This window comes from Pseudopodoces humilis, chromosome 2, assembly GCF_049639895.1.
Source record: "Pseudopodoces humilis isolate 2021_Gansu_Grassland_sample_001 chromosome 2, ASM4963989v1, whole genome shotgun sequence".
NCBI classification, from domain to species: domain Eukaryota; kingdom Metazoa; phylum Chordata; class Aves; order Passeriformes; family Paridae; genus Pseudopodoces; species Pseudopodoces humilis.
In genome coordinates this window covers 43,348,181-43,367,328 of record NC_142201.1, presented here as the reverse complement: position 1 = coordinate 43,367,328, position 19,148 = coordinate 43,348,181, and positions in this window count along the sequence as shown.

Below are 19,148 nucleotides of genomic sequence, written 5' to 3'. Positions count from 1 at the left end.
AATTTTAAAATTAAACAGAAAAGGGCATACATGAGAAGTCTTGATTCTTTGTAAAAGTTCCTGAATATGAAGAATTCTATCTCATTTTTATGGGAGAAATAAGCACAGCAGATATGAAAATAATTTAAAAAAATTTAACAAACCTCAATATAGAACACTAGAAAACAAAGGGTGCTGAAAAAGTGTAATTTATATAATAATAGCTGGGGGTGGGGAGTGGGGGTGGGAAAGTTAAATCAGAAATTCAAAATCTAAGAATAATAATAGATAGGATAAATTAAAAAAGAATTTTTGCCTGCCCTGAATAAAATATATAATAAATGTCCTTTATAGCTATAATGAAACACTGAAAAAAGAGGCAAACATGGAGAAGCAGACAAGAGAAAAGTATTTTTAGATGAATTTTGAAGCAGATGGAGAATCATGTGGATACAAACCCATTTGAATATATGGCACTTTAAAAATTCAGGAAAATGTTGGTGGTGTTAGACTGAAAATAGATATCTATATATCAGGACAAATTAAAAAAATACGAGAACTGTAACTTAGATGGTGACCTGAGGAAGAAAGGGGAGGGAAGAGGTAAAGGGAGCAAGGGAGGGAGGGAGGGAGGAGGTGAGAGAAATGTTTCTTATAACTGTTTACAATTCCTTTATGTTGGTTAATCTTAGTTGCCAAGAAGCTGAAAAAATGTACAAGGTAGAAGTTAAAATTATTCTATTTCCTACATTCCATTCAAAGCTTCCTTTTCTCCAACCTCTTAAATGTGTAATTTATGCTAATTTTAATCTCTCTGAGGTATTTTAAAGACCTTATGGAAAAGTTTACACTACAGTTAATATCCTTTAGGACATGAACAGTCACAGTAAAACATTTTTTGCAGTAGCCAGAAGGAGGTGTGGCTAGGACCCAGAGGTTATTCTATATGACCTCACATCATTTTCAGGGAATGTGGGAAGGACTCGCTTCAGGGTCACTGTAGGATGCTGGATTGTCAGGGGTTTTCTTGGGAGGCTTGAGCAGTAAAGTGTCTTTTCTCTCACCCTCTGTCATCAGCATTTTTTCTGTAACTGTTCCTTTTCTTATCTCATTGCTCTTTCCAGTAAATTGCTTCTATCTCAGCCCATGATCTTTACCTCTTCTGCCTCCAGTTTACTTCTCCAGCCCTATACAGGGAAGGAGAGGGGAAGGAGGAGTGAGTGAGCGAGTGAGTGAGTGGCGTATTGTTGGATGTGGATTCAGTGGGAACATTAAATCATGTTTCCTAAACCATGACATATACAAATAGTCATCAAGAATGTAATCAATGACATTTTTACTTTCATATTTCTCTATGTATGTTTACAGAATCTCAGGACATCAAAAAATAACACAAGTTATTTTTCTCATACTCAAAATTCTTATCTATCTGCTAAGCAAAAAGAAGTCATGATCAAATTTTTAAACTGTTAATATTATTGTAGAGTGTTATTCCTGATACACTTCTCATTGCTATTAAACTGATTTTTCAGTATTACTTCATAAAAGTTCCATTTAACATTGGGGCAAATTTTATTGAGTATCAAGAATAAATTTGTGGTGAATTCACTGTGGTGGGATGCCAGATGCCCTCCAGCTGCTCTCTCCCTCACCCTGCTCAACAGGACACAAGAAGAGAGTTAGATGGAAAAGTTCATTGTTGAAGATAAACACATCACTCACTAGTACAGCAAAATCAGACTTGATTTAAGGAAAATTAATTTAATTTATTGCTGATTTTAAAAAGAGTAGGATGGTGAGAAACAAAGAAGAAAACTAAAGCATCTTTTCCCCACCCCTGCCTTCCTCTCAGGCTCAACTTCATTCTGCCATTCTCAGTTCCTTTAGCTCTTTATCCCCAAGCAATGCAGAGGAACATGACAAGGGGTTTGTGATCAATTCATAACACTTCATATATGCCTCTTCTTACTCATCACAGTATACCCCTGCTCCAAGATATGGTCCCAAACATGGGGTAAAGTCATTCAGAGGAAGACTGCTCCAGTGTGAGGTCTTCCAAGGGCTGCAGTGTGGCTGTCTGCACTGATGTGGTCCTTTCCATGGGCTGCGGTGACTACCTACTTCATGGAGGTCCTCAAATACTGCAGGGGACAACGTACCGCACCAAATAAGATGGAAAGTGTACATTTCAAACAATATATTGACAAATACCTGCACCCTCTTCAGAGACTGCATCAGCCAAAGTATACCTTTTACAAAATTAATTTAGAAAGTGTAGGAGTCAATTGCCTTTAAGAAAAACATTAACTAGTACTAACACAAAACCTCTTGCACAGCATCTAAATTTTCCATCAGAATATATTGGTCAAATATTAGCTTTTATTGTGACTGTGTTCATTTTAAACAAATAAAATCCTTTGTAAGTTTAGAAGTCTGACTATAACAATGTGGAATGGCTCATGTTTGAGATGTGGAAAACGAAACTGTGTATAAATCATGTCTATCCTTCTGAGGATTTTATTTCTGACTTAGTTGATGCCCAAAAGTTATTCTTTACCTTTTTTATTACTGTTGGAAATGGCTGCTTCTTACAGTAAATGATATCTTATCCAGATCGAGATGTTTAAAAAAAGATTGAGCTGGATCAACATGTTGGATTTGTACTAAAGGAATTAATTTTAAAGACATTACAGTGTGCACTGAGAATATTTAGTATTCATCTCTCTGTTCTGCATCCTGAATCCAACTTGCACATGTGCTCACCAGAGAAGGACATGAAAGGCCAATATTCATTTGGCACTTTTCCTCTAAGCTTCCTCCATACATCATGCATTTCCAATGTTATTCAGTTTGAGGTTATGGGCACAGAGCTAATGTGAACGTTGTACTAAAGCCAGCTAAACCAGAAAGAACAATGCCGTCTACATGCCAGTGTTTTCATTTTCTGATCAAATGTCTTACAGTTCCAGAAAGCCAGAGGAATTTAATATGCCTGTCTGGCAAGAAAGATCAATACGCATGTTTAGGGGTCTAGGAGAAGGAAGAAATTAATGAAGATTTATGTATCAATCAATTCTTTGAAAGAATGGAAAGTAAATGTAAAACATTATATTAATGAAAATTCAGGTTCCAAAAATTAAAGCTGCATTTTCTGTTACATATCTTTGGGCATAAAGCTAATTTATCTTGCAGTTCACACTGCTTTCCAGGCAACAATGAAACAGATGATGAACCTAGGTGAAGTAGGTTTGTCTACTTCAGACAGGCTACTAAGACTTTCTACTTCCCATATTGCTAAAGATTTTCTCTAATTTGTTGGAAGAATAATCCTAAACATTCTACAAAAATTATTCTTAATTTTTTAAATTTTACTCTGTATTTTTCATAATAGGTCACTAAAAAATTGCATTTTTTAAAAGAAGTTGCCATAAGGATCCATATCAATAAAATTTGCAGATTTCTTCTTTAAACATGAAGTGTAAAGCTTAAGCAACTAAAAGATCCATGATCCTTATTCAAGCAGACTACATCAGAGAGAATTTCTTAGGTTTTAGAAAAATTATTGCAATGTTACTGATACTGCAAAAGTATGACTGAAGTTTGCAACAGTGAATGAGTTAAGCTCAAAGAAAAAAAAACTTCATTAAATGTGTGTAGTTTCTACAGAAATGTCCTAGGGAAAATAATCTCAAGCAATAAATAAATACTGACAGCCCTGTATTTATGAAGCTTTTGGAGAGACAGAAGTGTATTGAGAAACACTTGTGTTGAATATAAACAGCTTTAAAAGCTTTCAGAGGAAATTGGTGTACAATGTTATTTGCAAGAATAGGAAACATTTTTTGGACAATCAAAAGGGACCATTTACAAATGCACTATTGCAGTAGAGGCAAAAAGAAGAAAAGTGGCACTACAAATACGTCCTTGTTTTGTTTCAGAAACCATAACAATACATCTGTTGTTTTAGAAACAGGCAGAAAATTTAAGTGTTTCAGTAGCAAAGCAAACAAATTTCTGTTATGGACAAAATCAGTGATGAATGCTGACTATATAAGAAAATTAATGTATTCTTAAAATGAGAAACCATTATAAGTGAAGAAATGAGCATTTATTACATTTTAGTGCTGAAGAGAAGTTATGGTGTTGTGTCTTCTATCTTAAACAGCTTTAGTTTCATCATTGGGAGTTTGATATCAGTTTCCATCAAAATGTATGCTCTTGATTATGATAAATGGATGGCATGAGGTCATAATGCATGCAATAAAGAACACAGTGTACTTCAGTAAAAATCAGAGATTTTATCTTAGTTGTAAATTCAGTCAATTCAAATAGAAGCTCTGACTCTATCCCAGTAGAAACCCAGGTGATGATAAACCTTCTTGATTAGAGACTTTGGAAAACAAAGCCATACAAAATTAAAATATATCAAACAGAGCAAAAAATTGTTGGAATTATAGTATTAGCAGAACTTCTACAAGTGTTTTATTTTGATACTCTTTTGCTTTCTAGTTGATGTAAGAGGTCCTTCAAGATGCTGTGCCCAGGGGAGAGCCCAGATGAACAATTCCTAGCAAGAAAAAAGAAAATGAATAAATAGCTCTAGAATATATTGCTGTTTTTCTGAGGCCTATTGTCAATCTTAGTGTTCCCAGAAGGCTCCTGAAGAAAACAGATCTTGATGATAATTTTAACATTTCTCCAGTTGAACTGATGAATAGATCTCTGTAGTACAGACATAAAATTGTTGAAATGAGAAGTCGTGTTAAAAAGATGAGGTTTTAAAGATGGGAAAAGGAGACAATTTTTTGAAAAAGCCCCACTCATTTAAATAAAACAAAACAAAGGCAAACAATGATACAGAATAGCAAACAGCTAGCAGAAATGGTTAAAGTTCATATTTCAAATCCAAGCGGACAGAGTTATAGGAGAATTGCTAATGGGGACTAGTTTTGGCTAATAGGTAGTCATTTCCCCCTTCTCTGACCCCTTAAATGGCAGTATTCTTTTCTATATGCAGTCTGTGGTACTTGCTGGCTTGACCACAGCTTGTCCTACATGACTGGAAATCCCCAGTTCCTCATAGAGTACATCTGTCCTATACTGTAGCATGAAGGAAGTCTTGTGTTGCTGATTTCCCTCACTGTGTGTTTCTGATGCACTCAAGTGTGTCGCCGGTACACCTCATGTTTTCCTGATATGCAGTACTAGGGCTGAAGCAATACCCTAGTGAACCTTTGGAAATGTTCCTCTTGGAGTGGGGATGTTCAGTCATTTAGCACTTTGCTGTCTGTGCCTTAAGCTCAAAACTGCCATGAGCATCCTCACTGGTAATCTGGTTGTGAATGTATGGAGTCTCACAGTGGATAAACCTCATGTCCTTCTCTCTTTGCCTTTCTTTAGTTGTTAATCAAGTGCATCTGGAGTACACTGTCATATTTTGTTGATGTTTTGTGTCCTACGCAGTATAAGCTAACAAAACGTGCTTTATTGTGTTTAATTTTGACATTTTATTTAAATTTTCTTTCCCTCAGTAAATTCTGTATGATATGCAACTGTCATAAATGCATAATAGTTTTCCTGTTAAAATGATGTGATAGTAAGGAGCATTCAAAATATGTCACAGTTAAGCATGGCCTGACATCTATAAGTACAAAAGGAGAAAATGAAGTTGAGTGTATATGGCCATGAGATCAGCTGCCCAGAGAAAGCAGGTGCATACTAAAGAAGATAGCAGATAAAAATTATTTGGGAATAATATTTACACCCAAGAGGGTCAATAAGATGTTGAAGAACATTATTTGTTACTGTTGTTGCCAGAATCACTGACCTATCGTGGGCTACCAACATCTTCTCTGCCATTGATCCGTCGGCAGAATATTCCCCATGGCCAGCTTGTTATGCTGGACTGAGCAGGCAGAGGTGTTCTGCAACAAAGACACAGAAATTACCAAAGAGAACAGCAGGGCAGATTTTTCCCTTCATTGCTGTTTTCCAGGTTCCTTCCACTTTCACGATTATAATTCTTGGGTTATTGTTTTTGATGCTCATTCAGCTGGTGCTTAGACTGAATTTATTTCTTTGCCACCTGGTGCAGGATCTACAGACTCTTTTTGTTTCTACTCCATTACTTAGGAAGTTAAATTGCTAATCACAGCTGGGTCCAGCTCGTGAAAATATAAACTGCATTGTCATTAAAATGATCACACGAACAAGCATGCAAAGCTGGGAACTTCCAGCCATAGTTAGTAACAAACATGCAGAGCCATATTCTTTCTCTTTGTTATACATTTGCCATTAGCTTTCAGAAGAGTAAGCAACTCCTCATCAATATACGCATTCCAACATATGGCAGCACATGCATTACCTTCAGCCTGGAAAATGTACCATTCTAAACTGATTAAAGCAGGATTGTAATATTCAGATATTCAAGATCTTCTCACTCGGTCTGCCCTTGGTGGTTGTACTCCCTATATTTTATTTTATATTTTTTTTCTTCCTCAAATACTCATCATAGGTGCAAGCTTAACTTAACTTACCCACACCAACACCAACATCTCCTGTTGCCCACAGTTTGACATCTGCAGATCATTAGAGAAGGAGAACAACACTCTGAAAGCACGGAAACAGGTCCAAAACACTTTAAAGAAACTGGAGAGATTATCAGTATTCTTTGAGAAATATCAAAAGTCTTCTTAAGATTCAAAGGGGGATTTTGAAATTCCACATATTTGGATGTGAATGAACAATGCATGGTATAAGTGATATATTAGGGGGACAAAAACTATGCTCCAGTTCTATTCGTATTCCATACATTCAACTAATTGCTCAGTTGGTTGCATATTTGAAGATGTTTCCTGAAGCCCTTGATTCATCAATGCATTTTTTTTTATCTTATCCAAGGCACATGATGTAAACCATAAAACACTTGTTACGACTGATTTATACTTAAACTTTAGTTAATATAAGCATAATAGGTCAGGTCATACATATACACATTACAGATTTTCTCTGTAAATATTACCATATTTTAATACTATGAAAATTGCTAACTAAACTTCTCTATGTGCTGTTAAAAGCTACTTCAGCAAAAGCTTTATTAAAAGAAGTTCAAATTCTGCACTTCTGAGACTTAAGCTTTCAAATAATAAAGCTATAGGAATCACGGTCATTTTTTGTTTGTTTTTTTGTTTGTTAGTAGTTCACTTGCAGAGCCACAAATATTCTTACTTACGAAAATGTCAACTGAATAATTTTCAGAAAAAAAATCCATTATGATTTATAGCTAATTTCACATCACCAAGAACACCAATCCAAAATCTAACTTATTAAGTTATAGTAGGCTCTTTGCAGTTTCTTTCTTGACAAGAAAGCAGTCAGATACCAGAAGTCCCATTAAATAGAATACAGGTTACTTTAACAGAACTGTGTGGAAAAAGCTAATTAACATTTTGATATCCAAGGCTGTTTTTCTGTGTAAGCAACACTGGAAAATGGGCTACAAAAGTGCCAGTCTCATTAAGGATTCAGAGTTTGCAGAACAATATCAAACTCTCCCAAGGAGCCCCATGTTAAGAACTGTGGTTAAGACCAAGCCAAATGCACAAAAGTGACACTGGAATATTCTGACAAAAGCTAATCTTTTGAGTCTTTTCACCTTTCTTTGTATGACAGATACTTAAAAATATGAGCAGGTTTCAACATACAGGTGAAAAGATTACTTGCAACAGTTTAAATTGAATAAGAAATGATAATACATTATTCTTTTCTTGCCTTGAAGAGATGGAAGTTGTTTGTGCTGTTATCTTTTTAGAGATGTTCTCCATTTGTCCTCACTTTGATAATTTGAAAAAAAAAAATAAAGAATTTTTGAACATATTAATTTGATCTGTATTTTAATGCACTGAGTTTCAGTGTTTAAATTACAAATGGCATCAAGCTGCGTTTTCAATTAATTTTTAAAAGGAAACTCCTTGCAATTAATGTGGCTAGGATTCCCATCACAGAGGCCTAATGTCAACCATCTGTTTTTAATTTTACAATTATATCAGAAATCTTTTCAAAACAGAGTAAGCATTTTACATGTAGAAGACAAGACACTTAAGATGAGGAATTTGAAATGTTATACTTTTTAATTTTAAAGATATTATACAAAAATGATGGCAATTTCTTTTTTTTTCTTAAAAAACCTTACAGCTGACACCAAATTATTCTTAATTTATTTCATGCTATTAATTTCTAATTAGTTTCATGCAATTACCTTCACATTAATCTTTTGCTCAGCTATTTAGAAAAAAATGTTCCGTTGTTCTGTACTGCTTTCCCCAGGAACAGAAACTATCCTTTTGTTTTGTTAGAGCATCTTTCTAAAAAGACAATTGGTTACTTTTCAAAGACCTAAAGAAAAATATATTTTGAATATTTCCATTTTTTTCCCCATGAAGTTTTACGTTTACAATTTTGTTTTAAATGCATGTGAAAAATTCAAACTGATAAAGAAAATAAGGTTTTTGATTTGGTAAAGGTGTTTTACAGGAAAATGGGTTTTAGGTTTGGGGGTTTTTCTTTTGGTAGGGTTTTTTTGTTTGCTTGTTTTAGTTTTGAATTGTTTGGAATTTTTTCCTGAGCTGAAAAAATATGTTCCATGGGGTTTTTTTTAAGACATTTTGAGTCCAAGGGATTCTGACCACTCTTCACTTATCCTGTATGAAGACACTGTATGAGTGGAAAAGGCTACTCACGTGCAGCATACCCTAGACCTTTGCTGCAGTGTAGTGATGGATGGAATAGCACATTCATGCATTATAGATGTGTGCATGCATCCAAAACATTATTGGGTTTTCCAAATATTTTCAAACATGGAGACAACCAGCAATATTTAAACAAGCGAATAAACAAATAAAAAACCTAAACAACCAACCCAAGAGAGAGAGAGAAAATGTTTGTTAAAAATGAGGTGAATTCTGCAAGTAAGTTATATATTAATAAAGTAAAAAATATTCATAATTAAATACTTTTTCATTATAATGCAGTTGATATATGTAGATTGTGAATAAAAATCATAGGTAACTGAGTACAGAACAGACTGGATTACAATAAACAAATTTGCTTCAAATGTGTAAAAATACAGTAATATCTTGATCCACTTTGAACATATTTAATATATAAGATACACAACTATAATTGAGCACTATTTTGTCCTCAACAACATTTATAAAGCTTAATAGTTTTTAAAATAGCTGGTCATAGAATTTAAGTAGGACACATTTTTGAAGGGCACTGAAAATTAAGATAATCACTGTTCTTCAAAATGTTTTTAAGTGGAAAATTGCAATGTCTGTTCAGTAAACAAACTGTGCCATGTAAAAAGATCAGGAACACCATGTGGGTAACAGCTGAAAACTGAAAAGGGTATGAGTATTCTTTAAACACCCACATTCAATATGTGTAATTTTATGCAAGATAGAAATCACAGGAAAATCACACACTATCAGTTAAGTGAGTCATGGCTGATAGAGACCCAATACAAACATATGACAAAGCTGAAAAAAAATTGTTAAATTACACAGGTTTTCTCCTATCACTTGATTGAATATTAAACTAAGGGGAAAAATAGATTTCTAATAGTTATTTTATTTATTTTCTCTCTTCTAATCAAGAAGAAAAATTACTTGATGGGGGTTTTTAAGTGTACCCTAACATTCTTTTAGTATATCTATAAAATATACAACTAGTAATCTAATTCCTCCAGTAAAATAAAAAGGAATATTATAAAGAGAGATGGCAGGACAGCAAGCTGCATTATATATTAAAAACTTTGGAACAGTTTTTAACTAAAAGTATTTCAGCATTTTTCAGTGGCTATAGGCTTAACATATCTTCAACAGAAGTAACCAAAAATAAATATGGCATCAAATTCCTTACAAATATCCCCTTGCTGTGTCTTGCTCAATGTCCCTGCCTTTCTACTCCAACCTCCTAAACGAGGGAAAAGTGAGAAACTGGGTTCTCACCCTAAAAAAGAGGTTAGTTAGCTGCTGCTAAGTTCCTCATACAACTAGCATAATAAATGCTTCAGCTAAACGCCTCTGGTTTCCCCTCTCTCACCACTTTTAAAACATTTACTTGTTTAAAGGATTTTTAAAATGGTCTCTCAGGTGGAAGAAATAACCTAGCATACTTGATTCTAGCCCTAGGTTCTACAGGTAGTTGACTTTTTTTTTGATTGCTTTCTCTAGATACAAATTATCCATTGTGTTCTGTTTTTATTTCCTATCAGCTGTGAACATCTTTCTGATTCCATGCACATTTATTTACATAAGCAAAGTTTAAAATAATTTTGTCTGGAATTTCAAAGCAACAATTGAAATGAATGAAGCCAAATGGAATTAATTGGAAGGACAAAAATATTATTTGATTGCATAACTTTAATCATAAGTGAAGAACTTTGCATATCAGAATACAGATGCAGTGGATGATGAAGCCATAAAGTGTAAACAGTATTCAGAGATCCTGTGTTGCACACAGAAGCTTCTTGCATTTGCCTGATATATTTATTATATTTTTTATTAGAAAATTGCAACATGATCTACTTAGAAGTGTTTTAAAAGTTTCTCAGGAGGAGATAATCAACTAATTACTTCCTTACATTTTTTTTCAAACAATTAAATAATTTTATATTTATAATATTTTTTTTTTCCTATGTATTCTAAAAACTGTTTGGGATTAAAAGAAATGTTACTGGTGTTAATTCATAGAGGCTTCTTAATTAGCATGAAGCAGTTACTATACAAAAATACATATCATAAACTGTGATTCTTTAGATTCAGATGTTCTTCCCACAAATAGCCATGTTTCATAGGGGATTTTTTTTCAGTTTTGAAGGTCAATCATACTTTTCTCCACTTATTCCTGTCATACTAAGTCTCATATTTGTTCAAATGCCTTCCCTCTTGGTAAATTGTGTGCATAAGTAATGTGCCATCCTATGTGTCCAATTCCTCAGAAACTATTTCATCTTTCACTAAATTTTAAAGCAATTGATTACCAGTTTGCAGGAACTGAAAATATATTTTAAGGAATTAATTTTCTTCCTTCTCCAATGTCTCTAATTTCTTTTATATTAAGCTATAATTTCCATTAGGGATGCAGATCCAGCTTTTAGACACCTCAGATTTTTTAATCTGAGTATAGCTGTTTTCTCGTAAACTAGACTAAGCTCACAGAGTTTAGTGGAAATCTGAGCTTAATCTACAGGTATCTAATAATATTTGATGAGATTTAGACATCAAAATATATCCTCACAATAGAAGCAGATTTAACATAGGAATTGGTATATGTTCATCAGCAGACTGATGGAATGACAGCTTGATGCCAGTTCTGATATGCTGGTGCATCACAAGCAAAATTCTTGAGATATTACCCTGTAGAAAAAGACTGAAGATTCTTTGATGGATTTTGGCTACTTTAACCATCACTAGTTTAATGTTACTAAAATAAAGGTAAAGGAAATAAAATAAAGAATAAAATAAAATAAATAAAAGTAAAATAAAAAATAAAAGGAAAAGGATATCAAATGCAATCTATGATTCTTGAATTTTATATTTTTCATGCTGAATAAAATTCTTATTTCTAGTAATATGGTGTTGATACAACATGTTCAGGCAGATGGTGCTACTTCTTACCTTAAACACTTGGATTCAGAGCATTTATTTCTATTAAAGTCTGAAGACATGGTGCTTAAATTTTATGAAAGTTGAGATGAAAAGTAAGAAATCTTCATATTTATTACTATTAAATGTATTAATTATAGTATCATTGATTAGTACTTTAAATATCAAGTACAATATCTTCTACTTCCTGGTTTGGTGGGGGATTTTTTGAGCAACTGAGTCAGTTCTCTATTACATTTTGAAAGAAAACAAGAAAGTACTACAGACTTATGAAAAAAGCTCTATAGGATTTTATGAGTTAAGTTAAAAAGCTTATTTTTTGATTGTGCAAATGCATATTTTCTTACCTAAGATGGTATGTCCAGTGTTATTCCAAAACAGATTTCCTGGTTTCCACTACAATTAGAATTCTTTTGTCTCTTTAACTTGAAGACTTTTTTTTATGCATTTATCATGGGTCCTCAACCTCATTAAAACATTCATACTGAATCATAAACTGGGACATCAGAGAAACAATTCAGATTTTATTTTTTAGACATGCTGACATCTTGCACCTTCTCAAAACCACATTAATTCACATCAGCATGTGATGTATATATGTTGGTGGAAACACCAAAATTCACTGTTTATGTTGTGGCCTTATGTGTTAGGTTTTGTGAAAATACGTTGAGGTAAAATCAGCCTAGCAGTGAGATTTTCTATTTGCATTATCAACTCAGAGATTCAGTCATAGGCATGAAACATCAAAAATGCATAGCTGAAGTATTTGTTCTTTATGCAATGTGGTACAAGGACTGTTTTCCACAGCTTCAACCCAAAAAACAAGTTTAGTAACTGCCCAAATCTTTCCAATCAATAAATAAACTAATTCTAGTAATGGTAGATAATGGCTTTACTGTAGTGTACAGGACTTGTTAAAGGATTATGAGTTCAGTTAATAGAAGATTGAAAATTATATCAGAAAACAATAATGTCTAAAAGTAACAGACATAGATTGTATTCAGATGTATGACCTAATGTCTTTTTCTTTTTCTCCTAACAAATTGTTTTAATTAATAAAATTTGGTAATTCCAGTAATAACTGGAATAAGAACTTGTTTCTAAGAAAGAAATGTGACAGGGAAATGCCTACATTTGTAATCAATTTTAACTTTCATTTAATAAACTGCAAATAGGAATGATGTGCAAAAGTATTTAATCAAATAATTCAGACAGAATTCTGCAATGCTGTAATGTGTTGGATAGCATGAACACAAAAAATTTCAGCAAACTGTAATATATTCAGTTAATGTAGTGCTGGCACATAACCCAGACATGATTTACATTTTCAAATATTTACTTGGAGTACTGTGGTGTTATGATATACAAACTACAGAAACTATTAATCAGAGTATTTGGTTCTGAACACTGATATTAGCTCATTAATTTTCCTGCAGCTTAAATGTGTTTCCATTAAGTCAAAATTTTGCCATTAGCATTAAGTGTGAGTCAAAAGGTTGATATTGCAACTTCACTTACAATGTGTTCCATGAATGTTCAATCTATAAGCTATTAAGAAGAGAAGAACCAATCAGAGGTAAAAATCATGTGCAATCTAAGTCCTGGCTGGGTGCATTTGATTGCAATCAAGTATCATCTGATCATCGAACCAAGAGTACTGGAAATAAAATATATTCTGAATTTTGTAATATTTCACTTAAAGGATGTATAATTCTGTTCTCCTTTACTCTGAGGGTTTTGATTTGCAGCTTGATTGTTTTCCTACTCATACAATCCCTGAAGAAATCCCTGAAGAAAAAATAAATTATGTTCCATAAGTGCATCTGTATGTCATGCATAAAAGTTACAATACATACAAGCACACAAAACAAACAGATTTAGAGGTCACTTTAATATTAATGGAAAAAAAAAAAATTAGGTAATTTATAAATGATATACATTTTTGTGTTTGAACCTGCAATATGACTAAACAGTGCTTTTCTCAATTCTTCCACCTAGTTTCGTTAATTCTGACTTAGAAACTTTTAATAAAGAACAAAATAAATTGTATATATCTTTTAACATTAGTTTGCATAAATCTTGATAATTTTGTAAACCTATAAGGCATACAAACAGCAGTAAAAAATATTCTGAAAAAATGTATTTTTAGTTCACAGACATCATTTGATGTTAATTTTAGTTTCTGTTTTGATTTCCTGACTTTAAAGTGAAGATTTCTTTATAAAAATTTGTTATATGAAAAAGGTATTTTTACATCACCACTGTCCCGCTCAGATGTAATGCTGATGTCCTAATCTGAATAAGATTAGCTGCATCCTTACTACTAAGAAAAAGAATTCTTACAATAATGTGCTACACTTGTATCTGTCTTCCTTTTGAGATGGTTAACAAAACTCCTGTTTCTTGTATACTTTTATTCAGTTATTATCAAGCAATATTAGAAGTTACTTAGGGATGATACTACTTTTTGTTTGTTTGTTTCTTTTGTTTTGTTTTTGTTTTTCTGTAACAAATATATTCTAGAAAGGAAACAGAATTCATCAAAGATAAATTATTTAGTCTAAGAGGAACTGAGGTCTGACAGAGAAAACACTGCAAATATTCTCAGAAAAACAGAAACAGCCCTTGTTTCCCAAATTATTTTTAAAGGCTGGTTAAGATAAAGGTTTGGGATTTTTTGCCCTCAGACATGTGCCACAGAGTGCTACTAGTACAGTATATTGCTCAAAAAAAAAAGGAAAAAAAGGCACATGAACCCACTTTTGTATTAACACAAAATTTGTATATGTTTTTTAATCAAGCAAATAAGTCTTCTCTTATTACAATTCTCACTTTACTCCAAAAAATTACTTTTACTATGTAACAATATATTTCACAATTGATTATTCATTTTGAGGGGAATAAGTAAACACGGACCTCTTCCTCTTGCCACCAAACCTTGAATTGCGCTGTTATAAAGACACCTGCAGAGTAAAGAATGAAAGGGGGCTTTTGGTGGCAACTCTTTCCCCTCTATAACTTTCCATTCTACTATGGATTAATCTCAGAAGTATTTATCTTTAGTAATCACAACAGGACATTGCATCTCTAGTGATGTAACAGATGGCCAGATATATAAAGTGAGGTAAGAAAAACCCTCTCAACCAAAAAAACAAACTCTCAGAAACATTTATTTTAATATGAAATATTGATTTTGAGATATTTGCACATTAGATTTAAAGCAAATATTTTCAGCCATCATTTTAAACTCTAGAATTTTCAAGTTCAACTCCAGATTTCAAGAAATCGTTGTGAATTACAGCCTCCAGGTAAGCTCCTGTCTTCCAAGTCAGAACGCTAACATGTTTAACCTCCGCTTCCAAAACCATTAAGTGTCTGAAGGTCAAAGTTTGAAAATTATTACAGAAGGACAGAAAAGTGGTCACATGATGATAAGGTGTAAAAGATGACTTTTGTTTCTGCCTCATCTGTATGCTTTCACTTTAAGCAAACGTATAGCTAAGAAAAATAACTTCATGTATTTCCTTTCAGATTGTTATTCATGCATACATACCTATTTTAAAAGAGTTCCCTGTTGCTTTGTTTGTTTTGTTTGCTGTGTTTTGGAAAAATTCTTCAAAAGATGGCTTTTAATTTTATTAAATGAAAACATGCTATTTATTAAGAAAAGATTATACTGACAACAGTATGAAAAAGAGGTTATTCAAGAGGAATACACAACAAAATTAACACTCTTAACTATCAGTTTTTTTCTGATTCTTTGCCACAAATCTGTTTTAGGTAAATTTCCAGCAAATCCCTGAAGCCTGTTTTTAAATTTAGCAACACATCATAGTTTAAATGCTTCCCTAAGTATTTTAATTCAGAATAAAGAACAGAAAAAAAGCATATTATATTATTGAAAAATAGAGGTTATTATGTCAGACAATTCAAAACATTAAAAGTACAAGTTTCTCAAAATGTACAATGAGCACATGAATATGGAGGTGCAAATAACCTTTAAAAAGTAAACTTTTGTGATCTTTCTTTTATATTTAAATTTTAATCAATTTCTTAACAAATCCCCATCTGACTTCAAAACAGTAGTTACCTTTAAATAACATCTGAAATTTTTTTATTAAGTGTTTGCTAAGGTGACACTTAAGCTTTTAAGTATATATGGTATTTAATTATTAATAAATTACTGGCAATATATTTATTATTCCAGTGAAACGCTGTAAAAGAGATTAATGTTTTTAATAGACAATCACTCTTCAGCATTTCCTGAAAGTGAATATTATTCTTTTAACCAAATTTATTTTGTTGATTAGGTATAATTGGGTATTTAATAATGATAATAATAATGTTAATAATTTTTTAAATAATGTTAATAATGTTTTATTTTTAATAATTTTTTTATTTTTTATTTAGATGCTTAAATATCATAAGTGGAACTTGACTGATTTCATGCAGATATCAAAACAACATCTATGAATTATACCCAGAAAGGTATCTCTTTTCTTCCATTTTTGTAAAGTGACATGACATGACAACTTTACCTACAGATCTTCAGTTTTAAGTTGGATGGACTTCATCTTCCAGATCTTCTAAAAAATGATCCTCATATCATCATCATGAAAAAAAAAATTAAAAAAATAGAATAATTTAATTGTATTGGAAGGAACCCCTAAAGATGATCTAGTCCAACCTCCTTGCCATTAGCAGGGACATCTTTCACTGGACCAGGTTGCTCAAAGGCCCATCCAACCTAACCTTGAACACTTTCAATGATGTGAACATCCTGGACAACCTCTTCAACAGTTTTACCACCCTTATAGTAAAAAATGCCTTCACTATTTGCAATCTAAATATATCCTTTTTCAGCTTAAAAACATTCTCCCTTATCCTGTTACTGCAGACCATTATACAAAGCCTGTCTGTCTCATAAATCACTTTTAAAGACTGAAAAACAGCAATAAAATATTCCCAGAGCCTTCTGTTCTTGAGGCTGAACAACCCCGACTCTCTCAGCTGGTATTGAACATTATCATGTGCTATCTGCTATTCCAATACAAAGTGTGCAGTTATAACACTGTTCTGAATAATGTTTGGGTCAGACTTTGTGTGTCATGGATTAAAACCAAGTAATATAATAGAACATCAGATGTGCTTTTCCCCAAAGTCCATACTTATTTGATGTTCATGCTTTGTTCTGGAAAACGCAGGGATGGCTACACCTTTCTTTAAAAATATATTCTGTAACTTCAGAAGAATTTCAGATTTCTGAATTGCTGTATCTCATAATGTATGTGTATAAATGCAACTTTAAAAGTCTCAAAAGTATCATGCAACAGCCGTTTCACATAGATTTTGGTAAAATGAAAAGACAGAGCACTGAAGCAATGATGACAGATTTTCCCTCCATTTCCAGAAAAGAATATTTTGCAAGATTTCAGGGAGAAGAAACACAAACCAATAAAGAATTTTTGATAAAGACAAGTTGGTGCAAATCAAGAATCAACATTTTAAAAATAACACACATAATTCTTTTAAACTGTGATCACATGAGGACTAATTTATCTATATTGTAAGAGGCAGATATGAACTGTACTGTCCACAACTTCTTGCTGTCAAAAAGTATTATTCAGCTCTCTAAGGCTGGCTGCTCATTATACAATGAAAGTTGTGCTGATGCAAAAGCAGCTCTGATGATGCCTCACATATACATTCATGCAGCTCTCTTTCATTTTGCTATGCATTTGTCTTAAAACTGTTAAATTGATCAAAGCCCGCTAATGTCTTTTATTGCCTTTTCAGCTACTAATTATTTTTGATGATCAAGGCAATGAATCAACTGTAACTTTTGGAACTTGTTTAAGCCCTGTGCAAAACTTTATTTTTCATCATCTATTTTTAGTCATTTCACTGATGTCTCCTCTGTTATATTATGCTATTTTTTTTACTCTGTACAGAACTTTCAGAAAGACATTATAAAAGATCTTTGAATAGCCATTTTCTTATGAATAAAGTAACCTTGTCAAAACATGAAAAGTGCCAGAAGACATTTAACAACAAAGACTTAATACTATCAGCACACAAAATTTATTCCTGATGCAAGACTAACCTTATTTTCAATAAAAACTAATAAATTTATTAAATGTCTGACATTTTATCAATACTGTAAACATTAATTGATGTATGAACATATGCTATAGAGATATAAAAGAAAAAAAATACTGAGGAAAAATAAGAAATAGGTTCCCATCCTATTTATTCTCTTGAGAACAAAACTGATTATTGATTATAGTTTTAATTGAGTTTTGGACATTGTACTATATTTATGAAAAAATACCTATATTAATTATTAGTATGTAGGTAGACATATGTAAAAAAAATCTGATATCAAATAAACTTGAAAGATTTTTCTCTTTTTATCCTGCTTGTCTTTTTTATGAAAATTCAAAAGAAAGAAAAATAAAGGCTTTTATTTTGCAGAAACACTGGAATTCACTAGAAGGAAAGTTTGAGGTTATTTGAGTGCAGGATAAAAATTCTGTTGTCTAAATATGGGTATCTAGCATCATTATATGAAACATATATTTATTTATATCTACAATTCTGGTATGGAAGTATAAGACTTCAAGGACCCACACAGAAGAAAGAAGAATTCAAGAATTAGAGACACATCACCTGAAAAACCCTGGATTTTCACTTTCCTCACACTCTGATGGTTGTATTTACAGCTGATGAGATGATAGAATGTTAAAAGTACAATTATTTCTGTCTCAGACCTTGTTTTAGTTTAAGATGTTAAGCGATGTCTTGTATAAGCAATTATAAAACATACAATTTTTTGTACTTATTTGAGTGCTTTGTTTCAAACAGAATTACAGAATCATTTAGGTTGAAAAATGTCAAGATGAAATACAAGGGATGGGACCACTTTGCTTCTAAATGATTTATTGCTCAAGTAGCCAGATAAGATATCAGTTTCAAGGCGTGAGGCTTTAAAGAAGCAACAAACCAGCCATAGCTCTAAGAAGTCATGAGTTTCTTCCCCTCAAGGCAATATATAACTTTTTAGTCCAATAGACAGTTGACACAAAACTTGTTTTCACTTATTAACCTATCACCTTTACTTAATTTTGCTGCACTGCATCTGTCTTTTAACCAATAAGCTGACAGGTCACATATTCACACTTTCTTACTACAGTTTCTACATCTCTAACTTATTCTATACATCACACTATTACAGCTTATACCTCAAACTATTTTACCTAACATAATTTCTTACTCTAGGCATATTCTTACTTGTAACTATAGGAACATAAATTTATAATTTCTCTACCCACTGTCTGTGTACTTTCGTCACTGCATCAATCCAAGCTCTTTCCAAGGCTGCAAATTGAACTTTTCGTATATGTAGAAGTTTCTACTCCTCAGTTTCTAACAGAAAAAGATCTCCAAGAACTTTTGACTGACCACAACCTTGTTAACTAGACAATAGCACTAAGTGCCGTG